The sequence below is a fragment of the Rattus norvegicus genome, chromosome Y, assembly GCF_021556685.1.
Source record: "Rattus norvegicus strain SHRSP/BbbUtx chromosome Y, alternate assembly SHRSP_T2T, whole genome shotgun sequence".
Lineage (NCBI taxonomy): Eukaryota > Metazoa > Chordata > Mammalia > Rodentia > Muridae > Rattus > Rattus norvegicus.
The window spans coordinates 38,949,400-38,973,534 of NC_141555.1; positions in this window are offsets into that span (position 1 = coordinate 38,949,400).

The following is a 24,135-nucleotide window of genomic DNA, read 5'->3' on the forward strand; positions in this document are numbered from 1 at the left end:
TTAAAGGAGATATTTATCTAATGGAAAATAAGTTTTAAAAGAATTTAAAAGGATAGCATTTGGGTTCTTTTTAAACTGTCATACAAGAAAAAAATTCAGTTTGGTCATTTTGTTTTTTAATGTACAAATGAGTACTAATGTAAGGGTAAAATTCTGTGACATAGAAATATTACATACGCAATAGCCATCCCATCAAATTACTCTTGTTAATTGTGATTTTGCATTCCCTTGCAATTCAGAATGAGTATCTTAAATTTTTTTGCATTTTGCCAATGAGGTATTCTCATTTTCTCAAATAACATGATCTTACATTTTTATCTCAAAATATTTACAATCAATTTTGCAAAAATATATGTACTACAGAGTTTCTTTATGCATGTACTTAATATCAAAATATATCAAATAAACTTTACCTATTGTAATTCCATTCACCATGACACAACAGATTTATTCTGGTGATACATGTTTGACAAATACACCTGCACACAAATGGCTGTTGCTATCACAGAGCAGACAAAAATTTGGCAACATAGAATGTTGCAATGAAAATCAATCAATTAGAATTAAAGCAGTAAGTCAGGTCGAAAATTAAAGCTTTATAGCTTGAAAACAGTTCTGACCAACAAAACTTCACACGTGTGAGCTTTGAATTTTAAATAAAATATATTGTATGGCAATATGAACCCAGTCTAAAACGATCATCCTTATGTCCTTTTAGAAGATCTAAAATATTTATAGTATTCTTTTGAATGTATAAGGCATTTTATATTTTATAGTGAGTGTTTTCTCAGAGGCACTTGTCTCTTTACTTTCTTATTTGATTTATGATTAGATAATGGAGAGCCAGTATTCCATCTCAGACAGTAAGACTTTAGATGCTGTATTCCATCACTATACCACAGCACTTTTAAAAATTTTTTTAAATGATTTCAATTCGTAATATTATTCTAATTGTGAAAGTCTTATACAGAAACAGTACTGCTTCATGTAAGGAATTAAAATCGTATGATTTCATTCAATCAATTAATAATTTTATATTTTCACAGTTTAAAAAGGTGTTTGTATGTGATTGAAAATACATGGAAGATACATGTATCCCAACGCTGACCCAATACTCTCTATTGCTGTCTTATCCCATAAAAATCTTTCTGAGAGTGGTTTAAGTTATGTTGAAAGATATGCCAATTCTTCTTAACCAATAAAACCAATAATACCAACTGTCTATTTTTCTTTCGAATGAGTTTGTGTGTTCATATAAGAAAATGGAACTGTTATTTCAATTACTTTCCTTTAAAAACATGAAATGCTATAGTCTGCTGACCCTTGTCTTTCATATATAATGAAGATTCTTGAATCTTTTAACTTAAGCCAGCATCTAGAAGCTCTCATTTCTTTGAGGTTAGCCTCCTGTTCCTTTCTCACTCATGTCCTTTTTTAATTGGATATTTTATTTATTTACATTTCAAATGTTATAGCCTTCCTGGTTCCCCTTTTTCCCATCCACCCTCCCCATGCTTCTGTGAGTTTGCTGCCAATCCTGCCTGTCCACTCACACCTCAACACTCTGGCCTTCCCCTAAACAAGGGAAACCAGACTTCATAGGACCAAGGCCTTTCATCCTATTTATGCCGGAAAATGACATCCTCTTCTACATATGAGGCTGAAGTCATGGATGCTTCCATGTGTACTCTTTGATTGGTATTTAGTCCCTCACTTCCTTCTTCATTCACTGGACAACAGCTTATTATGATTCAATGCTGACAGTGCTGTCCTTGCAGCAGGAAAACAATGGTCAGTGAGCCTGAACCTCAGGAAGCTGAATGTTCACACAAATGCACGAACACATGCAACCAGAGCTTGATTCACACTGAAAAAAAAAACATGCAAATATTTTCCACATATTGTGCAGTGAACACTTGCTATGGGTTTCAGTGCTGTTTCAAAAGACTATTGCCAATATTACTTGGTGGCCAGCTCCATGAGTGAGTGGGTCATCATTTATTTTAGATTATTTATTTAGTGTTGAATATTGAGAGCCTCAGACAAATTACTTCCAGCAGATCTTTATACACAATCATGGTTCTTTATTTCTTTTTTTTTGTTTGTTTTGTTTTGTTTGGTTTGGTTTGGTTTGGTATCAAAATATATACAGCAAAAAACTTAGCATTTTACCACTTTTGGTATAGTGCTCAGAATCTCTGGTGTGTGCCTGTCACTCCCTCTCTGACCCAGATCTCTTTGAATTTATGGAGCTGAGATGCCATGCATTTTACACATAGTAACAATCTTCCTTCTCTCTCCTCCCAGACGCCAAACCTCCTGCTTCTTACCACTGTTGATAAAAAACTTTATATTCATTGATATATGCAGCACCAGAAAATATCAGTCATTTTGCTGTTAACTTGGCATCCTCAGGTTCCTTCCATGTAGCATACGTCAAATGCCTGAGTGATATTACACCCCAAGGATAGCCCACAGCTCATAATTCTTCAAGATAAACTTAATTTTTTCCAAATATCAATATTTGCTGATGACTCTTAAAAGCTTAACATCCCTGTAGCCCTCCAGCAACCAGAGGTAAAAGAAAGGATGGGGGGTATTGTGGATTGTGGGTGGTGGCCCTGTTTAGAAAAGTTTATTGGAGCAACTCCCATCTGTGTTTTCTGGAAAGCAAAATTTTTGTTCTCAAGTTGGAATACGTAGCTTGTTCCATTAGCAAACATTTCATGAATACACTATTAGTTCAGTTCTGTAGAGTTGTCATAACAAACAGGAAACAGCAGCAGTGGCACAACCTAGTAGGACAGCCATGCTTCTGTCAGTAACCTGGACAGAGAGAAGTTTTATTCTGTGCTTCTCTCAGGGAATTAAAGATCAGCAGAGACTCAAGATCCACAAACATTGTTGCTGCTGCTTTATTTATTTCTCTAAGTCTGCATAGCCAGATTTCGATTGGAACAATATAAGATGTTGGCAATGTATGTTGCTGCTACAAATATATTACTGTAGCTGAGTAATCCTGTGCATCATTTTCTCCTCAGAGGGATAGAGGGTATTCCAATCATTTACACCTATTGCTGCTAATGTTGAAATGGGTAATTCAATATGTGATGAGAGGAGAAAAATCAAGACAGTGTAGATCCTTTGATCATGTTTCCAATATAAAAAGTTTAAAAACACTTACAATCTATGATCTGTAATGGTACTGCAAACTCTTAAAACCACCTCAAAAGCAGTAACTTATTCTTACCGTTGTATTAAATAAAATACAGTTAGTTAGAAAAAGGTGAATATGTAAGCCTGATGGTGCCTTTGGTCAAAATGATAATTATCAAAACTATGATTTCAAGCAAGTTTATAAAATAATGTTTGTAAGACATGAGGCTCTTCTGTTAATTCTCCTATTATGTGTGGTTAAAGGCACATGTCATCTAGTTGTAGGGATAAGGAATGACTTATTTTTGGAGAAAGTGTATGATTGAGTTAGAGTAGCAAAGGACATCATTTCAATCCCCAAGTACATAGAAGTCAGATTGGTAGAACCATCATCATGTTAAACCAGCAGAAATGAGTACTCAGTCAGAGCCATTTAGCAATAACATCATTTTACTCTTATTTGGCTAAACCATATACGTCATGCCTAGGCAAATTCTTTTAAAGCAAGGATTTTGCTTTGTAAAAGCATGTATGTATGTAGGTATAGATGTATGTATGTATGTATGTATGTATGTATGTGTATATTTGTATATATGTGTATGTGTACATAAGGACATATGTTTATATTTTGTATACTTGTTTATATATGTGTATATGTATATATGTGTATGTGGCCACATGAGTATATATATATATATTTGTATGTGTATATGTGTATATATATGTAACATACAAATACACTCTATTTTCTAATATTATGAAATTTTTCTCATATATTCATCAGGACTCAAGAATTTTAAAAGCTGCTTCATTAATTTTGATTCATTTTAAAGTACTGCTCAGAAAATAGATTCAATATGGGTCATTAATTTTTTTGCTATCAAATTTTTTATCTTTTTCATAAAAACACAAATATTTACTTTAGTTATGTGACTGTATATATGTTTAAGCATGGGACATAACTAATTAGCTTTTCCAGCATGTGATATAATTTCAGGATACTATTAGACCTATGTGAGGTAGAAACTATATCAAATTACTTCAATATGTGATAGATCAGAGTGATAGATAGAAAGATATATAGATATATAGATACATACATACATACATTCATACATGCATAGTTACATTGATGAAAGATCACAGATGATAAGTAGACAAATATCACAAACTTAGAATCATCAATTATGAAATAATTAGTATTGAAAGATTAAAATATCTACTAATATGGAGCAAAATTTTAAATGTGAATTTTGTTCATATTTTAATACCTAAGGGAGATATATCAGACATAATCTTTAAAATAAAATGTCTATTTGACACTTCCACCCAGGTAGATAAAAACATGAAATACTTAACCTCATTTACATCAATCTGTCAAATTATTCCATCATATTGTCTTTGTTCCTTAAATGCATAACATCATACTTTTTATCCATGTTCAAATCAACCGTCAATTTACACCCTGCTCTGAATTCTACCTCAAATCCTATCACTATATAAGTCTCTAATAGATCCTCATATGCTATCATGAAAATTATTCATGATGAATCACTTTTAATCTTTACTAACATTGCTCTCATAGAGGTAAATATTATTTCTCTGTCACAAATGTGATCACTATCCCCTTCTCTGTTTTCAGTACTATTTTCAACATCAATCATTTTTTAAATGCTCGTTATATGAGATAATAAAATGATCTTTTTATTTTTTTTCGGAGCTGGGGACCGAACCCAGGGCCTTGAGCTTGCTAGGCAAGCACTCTCCCAATGAGCTAAATCCCCAAAACCAAAATGATCTATTTTTCCCCTAGTAAATTATGTACCAACAGTTTGTTCCAATGAAATTTTAGACAAGAAAAACAAAGTTGTTTCAAAGTGCTGGTTCTTCTCAGACCTAAAACTGAAAGTTGTCTATGTGACAGAAAGCATAGGAGGAACACTTGTGGAAAAGAAGAAGAGTTTGTAGAAGACCTCATGCAGGGAAGTGCTTCATGCAATTGTAAAAAAAAAAAGTGTAAAAGACCTGAACTTTCATATTGAGTGAAAGTTGTTGAAGAATATTTACACGTTACTCTGAGTGGATTACATAAGCAGGTTTATTTATAAATCCATGGTAAATACTAGAAAAAATGGCACCAAAGTGTAATAGAGCAGAAAAGAAAATAAAGTTGAAATTTGGTACATGTTACAATATAGATGTTGATAACTTGAACATGCTGAAGGTTATTGGATGATTTAATGTGATGAATGGCTCAGATAAACTAACAATATGCATGACTCTTTAATGAAATAACTCTATACTGAGAACAAAACAATAATCTGTGACAAAAACCTGTTCAGTTATGGTTATATTCTTTAATATTTCTTTTTTAAAACATTCATTTATTTAAATAAATTCAATAAGGAACCGAAGATAACCCTTTTCATCTTTGGTATATCCAATCTCTAAACAGACAGGAGTATAGTGGATGAAACTTCTTCCAGCATGTGCCTAATCCAGGTATTATTAATTTAAAATAATAAACATAGCACAGTATCATATTTGTGGGCATTTGTTACTAAGAACTAATAATCTCCTCAGAAAGACCTCCAATAAAACCAATCTAAAGTAACTTTCCCTTTAAATACTAAAAATCTTAAAGATGAAGCTTGCTTATCATTTTCATACATATACACAATTTGTAATAATTTCGTTTTTACATATGACTTTCAGTCACTCTACTTTTCTGATTTTGATATATGCCAAGCTTCACAAAGAGGAGATTGTATGCTTCTCAGCAGTCCTCATATTTCTCCCATTTTCCACTGCATCTATGCCATATTACAATATATGAAATTAATATTATAAGTAAATGATAATGGGATGCAAATGTAGATTTTGATATTTCATAAAGTATAAAAAATAAAAAGATTTAATAAATTGCTAGGGACAGATTTTGCTTTTATATGAAAACAGTAGGTTAATAATACCTTATAATATCCACCCTAATTCATATTGAGTCAGTGTTGAAATATATTTGACAAATTTTTGAAAAGATTAAGTAACTTTTCTGTATCTTTGTAAAAACAGATGGACATATTCAACATAGAAGTGTCAGGCTCAGATATTTTGTACAAATAATTTTTAAAAACAGTCCTAAAAATATTCTAAAAGTTAGATCTAGAACACAAGTATAATTCTCAGGCTCCAGATAACCAGCACACACAGTGCTGAGCACTTGTCTTCTATGTGCATATACAATTTTAATTTCCATAGGATATAAATTTTATAAAATCTCAAAGCTACATTTATTTAACAGTAAAATGTTAGAAGTGGAAGATTACTTTTTTCCATTTTTATTAAATTGTGTAATTATGTGCATTTTAATTCTTTTTATATTTCCTGTCCATCACCCCTAAACTCTTCCCCTCACCTTTTATAGTGGTTGTCCCCTCCACATTGATATCACCTTCCTTACTGTCCCAGACAACCAAATATCCAAACTTTTAAAATTGGTTAGAGAGCTAAACCAAGAATTCTCAACTGAGGTATATCAATAGCTGAGAAAAACATCAAGAAATGTTCAACATCCACAGTTATCAGAAAAAGGCAAATCAAAATGAACTAGAGATTCTACATTACACCAATAACAATGATTAAGATATAAAACTGTTGCAGTAGCAGACTAAGCTAGGATGTAGACACTGTGGTACACTCGTCTATTGCTGGTGAGATTAGTACCTGTACAGCCACTTAGGATATCAATGTGGAGGTTCAGAGAAAATTGCAAATGGCTTCACCTGGAGAACCAGCTTTACCACTCACTTCAACACATATACACAAACATGATCCACATACAACAAGGACATGTGGTTGATCAGGTTCACAGTAGCCTTACTTACAATAGTCAAATGCTGGAAACAAGTGTGATATAGCTCAATTCCACTGAGGAATAAATAGAGAAAGTGTGTTATATTTAAACAAAGGAACACTACTCAGGTATTAAAAATGAGGACACCTAGAATTTTTAGGCAAAGGAATGGAGCTGGAAATTAGTGAAGTTAGAGATAAAAAAGGAAATAACACGGGATGAACTTAGTGACAAGTGGATGTTAGCCCCAAAGCTCAGAATTCCCACTATACAGACCATTTACCACAAGAAGGGTAACACGTTAGAAGGCCAAATTGCTGATGCATGCAACCAACTTAGAAGGGAGAAGAAAATAATCATGGAAGGCAGAGGGATGGAAGGACTTATTTAGAGGTAGAGAATGATGGACAAAGTGGGGGGATTTGCAACAATGAAAAGAGACAAGAGAGGATTCCAGCGGAAAAGTGGAATAAATGACAATAAGCATCAGTGTTGGGTGGTGAACTTGGGTATCCCCAGGAATGTCCCAGGTGCCAGGGATGCAAGAGGATCCCATAAACCTAATGGGATGATGGTAGTTGAAATACCAAGCAGGAAAGAGATAGAACCACTAGAGACTGCCACCTGTAGCTAGGAATGCCCCCCCAGTGAAGGAATGGTGCTGCCCACACAGTTCAAAATCTTTATTCTATTTATATCCAATGCCTACAAATATGCAAATACAAAAACAGAGCAAAGACTGAAGGGAAGACCCTTAGGAGACCACCCCATTATAAGAATCATTTCATCCACAGACTCTAAATCCTGGCCCTATTCCTGATTTCAAGATGTGCTTGCATATAAGACCCTAATATGTCTGTCCTCTGAGGGGCTCCGCCATCATCTGACCATGACAGATGTAGATACAGCTAACCATTGGACAGAACCTGACAGCCAGAAAAGAAGAGTTAGGGGAATGCCTGAAGGATCTGAAGGAGATTGGAGTCTAATATGTAGAACAACAGACTCATTAAGTTTACATTTCAGAGACTCAGGAAATTTACTACCAACTAGAAAATACTTGGTTCAGGCAATGGCTTCTGCTACATAGACCGTAGAACATATTGAGAAGACAACTGCCTCATCTGCCATATCTGGGAAGGTAGTCAATTGGTCCTGTGGAGACGTCATATCCCAGAGAAGGGGGATGTTGGAGGGTTAAAGTGGAAGTGGGCAAGGAGATGGGGGAGTACCATATTAGAAACGAAGAGGATCAAAATGGGTTTGGGAATTCAAGAAAAATACCAGTTTGGGCAATGACATTCAAAATATAAACAAATGAATATACTGTTTATAATATAAGATATTATTTTTAAAATAGACATAATCACATCTGTCCCCTTAAGGACTATTTATTCATTATCTGTACTGTTTCAGGTGTACTTAATGTTGCAATCCATAATTTTCATAAAATACTTAGTTTTGAAATTTTACGTAGATATACCCAATCAACGTTTTATCTCCTGTCCTTATAGCTATAAATCCTTAGTTTCCTCGATTTATAATTAAAAAAATATTTTGTATTTCTATCACATTAGGTTTCCATTCAATGCCTCAAATGCCTCTCAATTTTTGCTGTACTTCTCTATATTCCCTCCATTGTTGCCCTCTTCCCTTTTTCTTCACATTTGACATTCCTGTTCCTGACTGTGTCCCTGAGAAATCCTTAAGAACATTTGTACTTCCCAAAATGCAGAAGGGGCACTAAGCTGATCATAAAGATACACCGTTTTGAGAATTAACATTCAGATTAAAGTGAATTTGAATCCCATTTTTCTTTTTTTATCTGGATTACCTCATTATGATGACTTTCTCAAGATACATTCCTTGTCCTGAAAATTACATGCTTTCTTTTTTCCAATCTGTAAAAGCACCACATTTTCTTTATGCCTTCATTTGTTAAGGAACAACTAGAATATTTCCAAATTATCAAGGGTCTATATACTAGGATGAATCAACATTTGGACATATACCCTCGAGTTATATCATTAGGCATATTGATTTCCATATTACAGAAGAAACATCATATTGATTTTAAAAGGTGTTATAGAAGTTTGCCTTCCCACCAGGAGAATAGGAATATTCCCCTTTTCTCCATAACACAGTAAAGGTAAGTTGGCTCATGTGTTATTAAACTAAGTATTCTGAAAGGGATGAAAAATCTCAGAATAATTTCGTTTTGCATTTCCATAATGTAAAAGGATGATACATATTTGCCATAAGATTCTTATTGATTTGAGTTTCTTCAATTGTGAATATTTTTTAGATATGTAGCCCAATTTAATTATTTTTTCTTGATATATAGTTCTTTAGTTTTTTATTTTGATTAATAGAAGCTCATTGCTGAATGTGTACATGCAAATAATGCTTAGTATTTTTGAAAATAGCCACTTTAAATTAAATTTACTAAGGTCAAATCATATAATGTGCTCCCAATAAACTCACAGAATTGGCAGATCTGTTGTAGCTAACAAAATTCATTAAGGTCACTTCATAAAATCTCCCTATGTAATAAAACATTCTGTATGTACATAAAATTGTAGAATAGACGTTAATTGTTTAATTTTTTGAGAATTTCCACCAAAATATTTTGATGACACTTTTCCCATTAATTTTACCCACAACACTCTATTTCTTCGAATCCTACTTTTCTGTAACTTCTACATTAAAATACTATTTAATAACCCCATGATAAACCCTTACAACTAATGATCAAACCTCCATCAGAAGACACTAACTGTCCATAGTCTGTCAGTTAGGAGTAACAGCTTTCAGGCCTTTTCACTGCATTCTTGACTGTTGACTGGCTTGATGCTGTGCAGGAAACCACAGCTTCTATGTGTCATGAGGACAGCACTCCTCATATCCTGAAGACACGATTTCCCTCTGATGTAACCCACAATTTTGCACCTACAGTCTCTTTGCCCTTTTTTCAGGATGGCTTTTAAGCCTTTTGGAAGGGGTATAATATGTATATCCAACTCATCATGGCTCAAATCAATAAAATGAACACAACAATATAATGAATGAAAGAAGAGTTCATTCTTGGAAAGTATTAACAAGATTCTCATAACCTCAGGCCAAATTAAGTAAAGAAAGAGTGGGATTAACAAAATAAAAGAGAAGAGAGGAGACGTGGAGAAAACACTTTTTATATTTAGTCAGAAATCTATAATATTTTTTAAAACATTAATGATTTACTATATGTATTTGTTATACCAATATTAAATCAGCTCAATGTGCATAATTTAAACAGCACTATACTAAACAATGACACAAAGTCAGGTATTTAATATCTCCCACCGAAAATATCATAGGACCACATGTATTCAGTTTAAAAATTTGATTAGACATTTAAAGAGCATTGACAGTTTCTTAGACTATTCCATAAAGTGGACAAAAGCATTGAATACATTAAAATTCTATTTTAAATCTGGTATTATCCAACAATTGACAGAGAAAAAAGGAGGAAGATTGAGACAGGAGGATAAGAAGAAAACAGAAAGGTACAGAGAGAGGGAGAAAGAATTACAGACTACTGACAGAAAGAGAGGAAGAGTGAGTATTACAGACTAATTTCCACTGATACATACATATTCTCAATAGAATCCTTGTTAACAGATTCAAGACGAAGTTAAAATTATTCTTCAACCAGGTAAGCGTTCTTAAATGCGAGACATACAAGTTGGTTTATCACATATATATATCATATTATATATATATATATATATATATATATATATGTGTGTGTGTGTGTGTGTGTGTGTGTTTTTGTGTGTGTGTGTATACATATATATATATATATGTATACACACAAATGTACGGTAGTATATAGAATGATAAAAGGCACAAAGACACCATTATTTTATTAGGTGCAAAAAAAATTAAAAAATTACTGGTAAAAAATAATATATTCATTCAAGGCAGAAGTCCTGGAGAAGTTATAGCTATAGATGATATAGTTCAACATAATAAAGGCAAAGTAGAGCAAGCCCACCACTATCGTTGTGATAAAGGGAGAAAAGTTCAAAGCAGTTCCACTGCAATCAGGAACAAGAAAAGTATATACTCTGGTTTCATACCTATGTAATACAGTATTTTTAATTTTAGCTAAAGCTCTATGACAACTGAAGAAGATCCAGGTAATACAATAAAAATTAAGAAGTTAAATTGTTCTCATATGCAGATATCATGGTACCACTTTAAATACTCTAAAATTTTATCAGTCTCTTAAGAGTGTAAAATACATTCATAAAAGCAGAATACAATAGGAACACACAAAATTCCTTAGCCTTCCTTTACACCAATCCAAATCATACTTTTAAAAAATCTATTGAAATATACCCCTCACAATAATCTTATAATATATAATAAAATATTGTGGATAAAAAATATTGTGGATATTTAAAATGCCAAGACCACTGTGAATTAGCTAGAAGTGATCATAAATAGAGACAATTTTTCTCTGAAAAAATAAGTTTCTTAAAGCTGAAAATATATTCATGAGGTAGTGGAATGCAAAATTAACACACAAAACACATTATCTCTTCTGTATTACAATTTCTAACCATGGGAGAGAAATCAGGGAAATATTGCACTCAAAATAGTCTTAAAATATATAACAAAAATCATGGATTGGCATAGTTATAAAGCATACTATTAGTAAGAAGACATAAGAAGTACACATGATCTATCCTGAATACATATAAGAGTGATACAGCCAATATTCTGAAAGACTGTAAAGACTTCAATAAATCAAAGCTTTTATAGTTTAAAGGATAAGTAGATAATATAAATAGGTCAGTTTTGATGAATTAATAAAATTAATACAATAAATTGTGAATAGAATATTTTACTACAATAAATCACTGACTTTTATGAAACTCAAGAATCTGACTATAAATATTCTACTATAGGACAAAAGACAACTTTTAAAGTGCAAAGTGTTACATGTTTAGAGGGATATTTATAAAGAGAGAAAAGGAGAGAGGCAAAAATTTCATGAGATTAAAACAGTTAAGAGTAACAGAAGCAGTATAATGGGTTTGGCAGAGTTAATATTTCAACAGATTGGAGTGTCCAAGAACTCTGGACTTTACACAAGCACAGATTTCTCCATTTTGGATTAAGCTGTTGCTAGGATGGTTTCTTAGGTTTTCCAACTTGAAGTATTGTCTAAGCTCTTACTGTCCCTACACAATTATGTCCAGTAATGACCTAGTTCAATCCTACAGTCATGAGAACTGAGCAATTACAAGTACATGAAATCAAAGTCGAGTCACTAGACATCTGAGAAATGCTGTTTGAAAAGTGGGATTCATTTGTTACTGTTTTCAAGTCATAGCTCTTAAAGTTTAAAATGTAAGCATTGCTCATGCACTGAACGCTTTCTCAAGAGAGAAGAGTAATTCTGATTTCTTTTATTGACATTGGTTTTAACTAATTTGTGGAGTCTACGCCTCATCTCTTGGATCAGTCCAGCATCCCCCAACAACAAAGAGTAAGTCAATTATTTGTGTGTGAGACATAAGAGAAATAAGAGTGGAAAAACTGAGACGATGAAGTCTTAACCAGAAGGTGTTCACTTTTCCAGATATCAGTATCAGAAACAACCTGAACTGTTGTAATCCAAGGCATGGAGGAGTTTACTCTGAGCTGAGGACACAATTCTCGTCTTCAATACGTTCACAATACTTTGTCATCCTCACCACATTTTCTTCTGGGCAAAAAGAATAAAACCCATGAGCTCTCAGAAAAACAATGATGCCCTTCCAAAGACTTGCCTTTTGGGAGAAAAAAAGTAATGATATAAACTCTCTGACTTCTTAGAAACATGAGAACAGGTAAGTCCAGATGATTCTGAGAGGCTCCCAGCTCCTGATTCACATATGTGGAAGGCTCAGATCAAGACTCTCTCCTTGAAGAACCCACTCTACCCCTACGCAGATCTCACTGAGCTTTCCAATTGACCACATATTTCTTCTTCTTTTATACCAAGACAGAAGGCCAGTTTCCTTCTCCCCATCTCTGGTCTCTTCATAATATTTGTTCTCCCTCCCAAATGGCACTTTACTCTGAACTAGAGGCCAATTAATAAACCCTAGGTGTACTGAAGTAATATCTGAGAGGCAGTTGCTGTCATGACAACACGTGTGACATCACAGAAGAAGCTAGACCTCTCCAGGGTGCAAGAGATATTTCATGGAGGGCCTAATGATGATGTCACTGAGAATTGCCACAGCCTACCTGCTGAACAGCTTCACTTACATTGACCAGAGTTGAGGGTGCCCTTTCCAGGAGTAGAACTCCTCAACCTCAACTTCAATAGGTTATAAGAACAGGAGGGAGTCTATTTGACATTGTCATTTGTGGATCCTATATTCTTGACCTAGTTACACAGAATCCAAGTAAATATTCCATCAAAATTCATAGTGGTAGGAACCAGCAAAAGAATATATATATATATATATATATATATATATATATATATATATATATATATATATATATATATATATGGCACCAAAACTAGATAGGATTGTTGAAGCTAAGAAGAACATTCTGCCTGTTGAAGCTAAGAAGAGCATTCTGCCAGAAACTGGATACAGCTCTTTTATGAGAGATACAGCTAGAGCATGTCAAATACAGAAGTGAATGCTAGTGGCAAACCAGAGAACTGAAAATGGACCTCATGTTTGTAGCAATGATTACAAGAGCTGAATGGACTTTAAACCCCATAAGAACAACAATTCAACTAAGCAGAGCTTTCTGGTACTAAACCAATATTCAAAGACTGTGTATGGACAGACCAATGGCTCCAGCTGCATAGGTAGCAGAGGATGGCCTTGTTGGGTCCCAATGGAAGGAGAAGCCCTTTCTCCTCCCTAGTTTGCCTCCAAGTTCAAGGGAATGTCAAGGTGCAGTAAGGGGGTTATAGAAGAAGGTTAGTGGGACTGTTTAGGGATCTCATGGACAGGAATCTGGGAAATAATATTTGAAATGTAAATATAAAAATATCCAATTAGAAAAAGCAATAAAAATTGATAAAAAATAAAAAAAATGAGAGAAAAAGGAAAAGTTAACTGCCAGCTAAAAACACCTATTCACTCAGAAATCTAAAGGGTAACTGACAGGGAATGGTAGTCAGAATAATACTAGTGGAAAGAATGAGATAATGAAGACTCAACTAGAAACACTTCTCTCTCCCAGATATCAGTGTCATACCCAAACTGCACTATAGGGATCCACAGCAAGGAAGAGTTTACTCTGAGCTGAGGAAAGAATACTTTTCTTTCCCTTCTTCCTTAGGATCTTTCTCTTCTGGGAAAAATTATAAAAGCCATGAGCTCTCAGGAAACAACTGGGTCCTTTCCAACAACTGGCTTTTGGAATAAGGAAATTAATGATATAAACTCTCTGACTTCAAGGAACCATAACAAACAGGGATGTCCAGATGCTTCTGGGAGGACCTCAGTTCCTGATTTCCATATGTTGAAGTCTCAGATAAAGGCTATCTCTTCAGGGAACCCACTCAACCCCTAACCAGGGCTCACTGAGCTTTCCAATGTTCCAAGTATTTCTTCCTTTTTTATACAAATAAAGAGTGCCAACTTCTTTCTCCCCATCACTGTAGTTTTTACCCTCTTTCTTCTCACTCCCAAATGGGTGTTACTCTGAATTAGAGGCCAATTAGTAAACCTTAGTGGTACTGAGGGAATATCTGATAGGCAGTTGCAGTCAGGACAACACTTGTGACATCACAGAAATAGCTAGGGCTCTCCAGGATACAAGAGACATTTCAGGCAGTTCCTAATGATGATGTCACTGAGAGATGCCATGGCCTACCTGCTAAACAGCTTTCCTTACATTGAACAGATTTGACCATGCCTTTTCCAGGTGTGTTTCCTGTGACACAGTGGAAACCTTTACATACTCCATCTCTCCAATGCTAAGTACTTCTATTGTTTCATTAGTGGTTACATGCTCTGAATAGAGAAAGATAGGGGTTTGTTATGGGTACAACGGATCTAGGAAAATGGAGTGGAACAGATTCTTCCAGATAATAATTTTATTCACTGGTCCATTCCTGTGACATACTCTTCAATTTCCTAGGTTTTCTCTGTTTTTCAAAGGCAAGTATTTTCCCTACAGACCTTCAATTGATGAAATATTGTAATAATTTTTTTCTACATTTCTTGAGAGGGGACATTATATATATTCCTGAATGTGTACGCAAAAATTGTATTCCAATTCAATTATTTCAATGATTTTGCCAAAAAAGGGGACTAGGTACACAGTGAGTATGACAGGGTAAATAATGTGTACCTACTTCAAATAGTAAACTCCTAAATTCTTATTTTTTTCAACAAATTTCAGACATCAGTAAAGCAAAGGACCACATGGAGTATCGAATTTTTTTCTCTTGACCTTTTTGATATCAGTACTACAGTATCAACTGTGAGGAGCTGTCCGAGGAGCTGTCCTCACAGATGTGAGGAGCTGTCCGAGGAGCTGTCCTCACAGATGTGAGGAGCTGTCCGAGGAGCTGTCCTAACAAACTCCATTACAAGATGGCACCGGCATCCGGCAGAACGCACCTAGTAAAAAGGGCAATATGCAGGCGCCTGGTAACTTCCCTACTCAAAGGGACACGTACGTTTTGGTACGTCATCTGGAATAATTGGCAGCGACCAGTCAGAGAGTGACACGTCCTAGGCGAGGATAGTTTCCTATATAAGGGACGGTTATTCCTCACTCTCCGTCTCCGCATTGTAAGCTTATGCTCTCCCTCTCAAGACGCATTAAAGCTTTTCTGTAGTAGGATCCTGTGTGTGCCGCGTTGTTCCTGCTGGCGAGACGAAGCGCGGGACATCTGGTGCTGAAACCCGGGAACGACCTCGCCATCGTCAGCACCTTCGGAGATCCCTTGGCGACAAGGAGGATTGAGAACTGCAGGTACATACGTTCGGAGAGGCAGCCCTTTCTTGGAATTTGGTCTGGGGTTGTCACCGCCTTGGGAAGGATTTGTTGAGGCTATAGTATTTGTCCTGGGAGCCACCCTACTCTTTATGTTCTGTTTTCATCTTTTTCGCTTTTAAATGGATGATCACAGCAGCTGAAGGCGCGTCTCAGTCTCTCGTATATAAGTGAGCTTCGCGCAGCTCCCTTTTACCTTCGATTTTGACTGTTGAGGAACAAGGACGCGATGAGGCCGACGTAGATAAGCGGCACCGTCCGGGGAGGCGCGTGTAAGACTCCCATACATAAGAGAGCAGCGTGTCCGTCTCTACCCTTTCACCTCACGCCTTGTCAGACGGACGTAGATAAGCCGCCGGCGTTCCTGGCCCATCATGGGATCCTCACAGTCTGTGGTCACGGCCTTGGAAACAGTGTTAAAGCAGAGGAACATCAAAATTGGAGGAGGAACACTTAAAAACTTTGTGAAGGAGGTGGAGAGGGTGGTGCCTTGGTTTGCCTGTTCAGGCTCGTTTACGATTGCCTCATGGAACAAACTTGGAAAAGACCTTGACAGAAAATTGGCGGAAGAGGATCTGCGCCTAGGGACCAAAGCTATATGGAAGCTGGTTAAGAATTGTTTAAAGGATGAAACGTGTAAGGCAGCAGTAGTAGAAGGACAGGCCACTCTCAAGGTAGTCCGGGAAAGTCTGTCAGAAACCAAACGTAGTGAGAGGTTGGGCGCGCGCAAGAAAAAAGACATTCTAAGAAAGAAAAAGTGCCCTCCCGGTAAGTCCACAGACAAGGGAGCGTTGAAATTTTCAGATTCCAGCACTTCCTCCTCTACACATAAACCAGGAGGGGGAGCCAGCCTATACCCTGTGAAAGAGCTAGAAGCGCTGAACCTCGACAGTTCTGAAAGCTCTGAAAATAAAACCTTAGACTCAGAGGAGGAGGCTGAGCTAGATGAGGAAGCAGCTAAATATGAGGAGGAAAGATATTATCCAGATGAATGTAGGGGAAGTAATAGAAGCCTTCTAGCGCGGCCGCCACCAACGGCGCCTCCTCCATATGAGACACGCTCACGCGCCTTCTCACTAGTCCCCGAGAGGGTGAGAAGAAAGCTGAGTATGACATTTCCTATCTTTGAGACTCCAGAGGGAGGACGGGTCCATGCCCCTGTTGAATATAATCAGATTAAGGAATTAGCGGAATCAGTTAGAAAGTATGGAGTCACGGCCATCTTTACTCTAACACAACTCGACAGGTTGGCCATGACAGTATTGACACCAGCTGATTGGCAGATGATTGCTAAGGCAGCCCTTGCCAGCATGGGCCAATACATGGAATGGAAAGCGCTCTGTTATGAGGCAGCCCAAACACAGGCCAGAGCGAATGCTACGGCCTTAATACCTGAGCAACAAGAATGGACTTTCGAACTCTTAACAGGACAGGGCCGCTTTGCAGCTGATCAGTCTGCTTACCACTGGGGCGCCTATGATCAGGTCTCCAGCACAGCTATTAGAGCCTGGAAGGCACTGTCCAGGAGAGGAGGGATTGATAATCAACTTACAAAATCGTTCAGGGACCCCAGGAAAATTTCTCAGATTTTGTAGCTAGAATGACAGAGGCTGCAGGACGAATCTTTGGCGATCCTGAACAAGCAGCACCACTAATAGAACAGCTCGTTTTCGAGCAAGCCACCCAGGAGTGCTGAACAGCCATAGCCCCCCGAAGAAATAAAGGGCTACAGGATTGGCTTAGAGTTCGCAGGGAACTTGGAGGGCCCCTTACTAACTCAGGCCTGGCGGCTGCCATTCTCCAGTTCCAGCAACGTTAAAGGGACGGATAAAAGATCATGCTTTCAATGTGGGAAAATAGGCCATCTAAAAAGAGACACAGGATGTCAAAAAGAGACAGGGGGTCTGCAACCCTCTGTGTCCGATGTGGCAAAGGCTACCATAGGGCTGACAAGTACCAATCAGTGAGAGACATTAAAGGCAAACTAGTCCCTCCTTTGGAGACTCGACCTAATGAGATGTCAAAAAACGGGCTGGTGGGCCCCCGGTCCCAGGGCCCTCAAAGATATGGGAACCGCTTTCACAGGGCCACGACCCCGGCAGAGGAGGTCCCCCAAGAGGCGACACAAAATTGGACCTGCGAGCCGCCTCAGACTTCTTTCTAATGCCCCAGATGGGCATTCAGCCAATTCCTGCTCAGACTGTGGGGCCTCTACCCCCGGGAACCATAGGCCTTGTCCTTGGGAGAGGATCTCTCGCCCTACAAGGACTGATAGTCCATCCAGGCCTTGTTGAAGCTCAGCGCTCTCTTGATATTCAGATTCTTTGTTCAAGTCCCCATGGGTTTTTTTTCTATAAGTAAAGGAGATAGAATAGCACAGTTATTACTCCTTCCGTGCTTCCAGGCCACGATACAGGGTACCAAGGGAACCATGGGGTCCACTGGTCATGATTCGGCATATTTGGTGGTTCACCTTAACAACCGCCCAAAATTGAGCTTAGAAATTAATGGAAAGAAATTCGAAGGCATACTGGATACTGGGGCTGATAAAAGTATAATTTCCTCAAAATGGTGGCCTCAATCATGGCCTACCACAAAATCTTCTCACTCACTACAAGGATTAGGCTACCAGTCATGCCCTATGATCAGCTCTGCCACTCTAACTTGGACAACTGCCGATGGCCAACAGGGACAATTTATTCCTTATGTACTTCCCCTGCCTGTTAATCTTTGGGGGAGGGATGTTATGCAGACCATGGGACTGACCTTATCTAATGAATACCCCCACAAGTGGCCCACATGATGTCAAGGATGGGCTATAAGGAAGGGAAAGGCCTAGGGCTATTAGAACAGGGTTGTCTCACGCCCATTGAACCGATCGCCAACCCCCATAAACAAGGCCTGGGTTTTTCCTAGGCGCCATTGGGGCAGCACGACCCATACCATGGAGGACGGAAGACACAGTGTGGGTTCCCCAATGGCCATTAACCTCTGAGAAATTACAGGCAGCTACAGGACTGGTGGATGAACAATTAAGATTGGGACATTTGGAGCCCTCTACCTCTCCTTGGAACACCCCAATTTTTGTAATAAGGAAAAAATCAGGAAAATGGCGACTACTCCATGACTTGAGGGCCATTAACGATCAGATGGAATCCCTTGGACCCATTCAGCGGGGCCTTCCTATACTCTCGGCCCTACAAAAAGATTGGAATTTGGTAATAATAGATATCAAGGATTGTTTTTTCTCTAGTCCTTTTTACCCCCCAGATAGGACCAGGTTTGCTTTTACTGTCCCATCAATTAATCATATTGAACCTGATAAAAATACCAGTGGAAGGTCCTACCTCAGGGCATGGCCAACAGCCCTACGATGTGTCAATTATATGTTCAGGAAGCCCTCAAACCAATCAGGGAGACCTATCCAAATTTACTGTTAATCCATTACATGGATGATATATTGATGTGTCATAAATACTTAGAATTACTCAAACAAGCCTATTCCTTATTACAAAAAACCCTTAAACAATGGGTCTTACATATTGCTACAGAAAAGGTCCAAATTCCTGACACAGGTCATTTTCTAGGATCCATTATTTCCCTGATAAGATTATACCCCAGAAACTGGAAATCCGTAGAGACCACCTCCATACTCTTAATGACTTTCAGAAGCTCTTGGGAGATATCAACTGGTTGAGACCATTTTTGAAAATCCCTTCCGCGGAATTAAAACCTTTGTTCGAAATATTGGAAGGGGACAGCCATATCACCTCCCCTCGTGTGCTAACTCCCGCTGCAACCAAGGCCTTACTAAAAGTAGAAGATGCCATAAAACAGGCCCAATTGCAACGCATTGATTGGTCTCTACCTTTTTCACTCTGTGTACTAGATACCAAGGATTTACCACTGCCGTTTTATAGCAACAAGGTCCACTCTTATGGATCCATCCACATGCTTCCCCTGTGAAGATTATTGATTGGTATCCAGCTGCAGTAGCACATCTGGCTATTAAGGGCCTAAAAGCTGCCATCTGTCATTTTGGGACTCCACCCCAATCCTTGATTATCCCATATACACCCTACCAGGTCCAAACTCTAGCCGCTACCTCTGATGATTGGGCAGTGCTGCTCACATCCTTTACAGGGAAGATAGATAATCATTATCCTAAACACCCCCTATTGTGTTTTGCAAGATCACAACCTAATGTTTTCCCTCGCATCACATCCCACAGACCATTAAAGGAGGGGATAACGGTGTATACGGATGGGTCAAAAACAGGGGTGGGAGCATATGTGGTAAACTCCCAAGTATTCTCACGACAATATTTTGAAACCTCACCCCAAGTGGTAGAATGCCTAGTGGTCATGGAGGTCATTGAAAAATTCCAGGTTCCTCTAAATATTGTTTCAGATTCCTCCTATGTGGTTAATGCTGTTAGTATTCTTGAAACCGCTGGTATAATTAAAACGACTAGTAAGGTGGCAGATATTTTCCGAAAAATCCAAATTATCCTATTAAATAGAAGATTCCCTGTATACATTACTCATATACGGGCCCATTCTGGACTACCTGGCCCAATGAGTTCAGAGAATGATTTGGCTGACAAAGCCACAAAAATGATAGCTGTGGCCCTGGCCTCTCCTTTAGAGGCCGCTAAAGCCTTTCATGGCAATTTCCATGTCACCTCAGAAACTTTACGCCGCCGCTTCTCTATAACTAGAAAAGATGCACGTGATATAGTCACCCAATGCCAACAGTGCTGCCAGTTCCTCCCAGTTCCTCACATCGGGGTCAACCCGAGAGGAATACAGCCATTGCAAATCTGGCAAATGGATGTTACTCATAATTCTTCTTTTGGAAAATTACAGTATGTGCATGTATCTATAGACACATGTTCTGGCATTCTACACGCCACCCCACTTACAGGAGAAAAAACAACACATGTCATTCAGCACTGCCTTGAAGCATGGAGTGCTTGGGGAAAGCCAAAATGTGTAAAAACTGACAATGGCCCCGCCTACACAGCTCAAAAATTCCGTCAGTTTTGTGCTCAGATGCAGGTTACCCACCTGACGGGCCTGCCCTACAACCCTCAAGGACAGGGAATCATAGAGCGTGCTCATCGGACGCTCAAATCATATTTAATAAAACAAAGAAGGGGAAATATGATAGAACTCCCCCCAACACCCCGAGTGGCAACTGCTCTGGCCCTTTTTTTGGGGGGGGGGTTCTTTTTTTCGGAGCTGGGGACCGAACCCAGGGCCTTGCGCTTCCTAGGTAAGCGCTCTACCACTGAGCTAAATCCCCAGCCCCTGCTCTGGCCCTTTTAACCTTAAATTTTTTAAATCTTGATGAAGCTGGACAAACAGCGGCTGAGCGACATTGCTCAGAGCCCAAGAGGACAAAAGAATTAGTTAAATGGAAGGATGTATTAACAAATGAATGGAAATGCCCGGATCCTGTTTTAATAAGATCCAGGGGAGCTGTCTGTGTTTTTCCACAGGACAATGAAAATCCCATATGGATCCCAGGACAACTTACTAGGAGCATCACAGCAAGTGATCAAGAAGGGACTGGGACTCCTGCACCTCCTCACTCTTCTTCCATGGATGCCAGCAACGGTGCAGAGCGAGCTACGATGGGGAATAATGTCAACCTTTCCACTCCCGATGCCGGTGATGTACCACTAACAGGGATTTAGGGTTGGCCTATTTACCTAAGGATCCACAGGTTGAACGACTAAAAAAAAAAAAAAAAAAAAGAAAGAAAATAGGACTATTCCCCTTAAGGGCAGCCTTTGTTTTGGCATATTCAAAAAAACATCTTTTGATCTCCCTTGCATTATGTTATATAATCAATCTTCTGCTTGGTTAAGGGAGGCCTCATGGGGAACTGGTGAGGAGGACATTGTGGCTAACGCCACAGTTCTCTATGGTGGTGGCCTTACATTGGGTTAATGGTAGCTGCACTGATCTTACGCCCATGGCGATGCTACTTGGAGAAAAGGGCGAAAAGGGACAGTTGTCATTTTCCTGGACGGGCAACATCAAACCTGCTGCCTCTGTCTGGACAGCTACTCATATAAAATATCGCAGTAGTTACCTGCATGCCTCGCTTTATCCCGATCCCTGTTGATGCCCCGGGGACCATGACCTTATTTAGAGGAAAAAGAGATTTTGGTACTTCTGCAATTATTGCTGGCATTATTGCTACAACAGCAGTCGCTGCCTCGGTTACTGCCTCGGCATTGGCCTTCTCAAATTCAGTACAGACAACCCAAACTATCAATGATTTATCGGCCACCATCTCTGTGGCTCGGGACAGACAGGCCTCAGCCAATACTCAGATATAGGGAGGCCTTATGCTTGTCAACCAACGTATAGATCTGGTCCGAGAGCAATTAGACATTCTATGGCAACTGGCCCAGCTTGGCTGTGAGCAAAAACTCCCAGGCCTTTGTGTCACCTCCATATAATATGACAAATTTACCCGAGCTGCTAATCTAAGAGTCTTTCACAGCATCTGTTACAGAATTGGACCTCGGAGTTTGAACAGACACTTCGGCAGCTGAGAGCGACCATCATTCAAGTAAATTCTACCCGACTGGACCTGTCTTTGACGGAGGGATTGTCGTCCTGGATCACCTCAGCAGTCTCTTATTTCAAGGAATGGGTGGGAGTGGGACTTTTTGGAGTGATCCTCTGCTGTGGATTAGTGTTACTCCTCTGGTTGCTTTGCAAATTGAGATCTCAAACAAGAAAGGACAAAGTAGTGATCGCCCAGGCGCTTGTAGCCCTTGAACAAGGAGCGTCAGCCGATATCTGGTTGACCATGCTCAAGCAACAGGTCGCCGGCTGGACAGCTCTTGCACTCCTAGAACCTCGGTTCATTGCACAGGATTAGAGTGTCCGGCTTGAGCAGCCCATGAGGGGTGACGAGCTTAGCATTGCACACGGAAGTTCTACCAAATATGCTCCCTGGAAGGCATGTCATATTACATGAGGGTTCCTGCCACAGTTTTCCCTCCCTCAAAAAATGGCAGTGCGACGGGTCGGGAGTGCCCTGGGTCCCAACAACAGCCTAAGGGTATCTCTCTTGTAGAGGTTCGCCAACTTTGTACGAGGATATGACCTCTGTCTTCACACTCCTATATCTGGGTGTCCTGTTTGCTTAAAAAAAACAGAAAAGGGGGAGATGTGAGGAGCTGTCCGAGGAGCTGTCCTCACAGATGTGAGGAGCTGTCCGAGGAGCTGTCCTAACAAACTCCATTACAAGATGGCACCGGCATCCGGCAGAACGCACCTAGTAAAAAGGGCAATATGCAGGCGCTTGGTAACTTCCCTACTCAAAGGGACACGTACGTTTTGGTACGTCATCTGGCATAATTGGCAGCGACCAGTCAGAGAGTGACACGTCCTAGGCGAGGATAGTTTCCTATATAAGGGACGGTTATTCCTCACTCTCCGTCTCCGCATTGTAAGCTTATGCTCTCCCTCTCAAGACGCATTAAAGCTTTTCTGTAGTAGGATCCTGTGTGTGCCGCGTCGTTACTGCTGGCCAGACGAAGCATGGGACAATCAACCTTCCAGTGTCCCATGTAAGATTTGACGGTTTTGGATGCTTTTCCATGATTCATTCTTCAGGCCAAACAAAAGTTTCAGGAGGATGGGCCGGGAGAGGAATGACTGATGTCCAGGGAACCCTCAAATTCAGTAGGTTCATAAGAACAGGAGGGAGTCTCTTTTGCATTTTTATTTGTGAATTCTACCTTTTTATTTCTTTTTTTTCGGAGCTGGGGACCGAACCCAGGTTTTTGCGCTTACTAGGCAAGCGCTCTTTCCCTGAGCCAAATCCCCAACATGGATTCTACATTCTTGACCTAATTGAACAGAATCCATGTTAAAATTCCACCTTACTTCCTCACTGCAGGAGCCATCAATGTGTGAATATACATATATATGCCACCATATATATATATATATATATATATATATATATATATATATATATATATATGCCACCAAAACTAGATAATATTGATGAACCTAAGAAGTGCATTTTGCCAGGAACCAGATATAGATCTTTCCTTAGAAAAAATTCAGAAGTGAGTG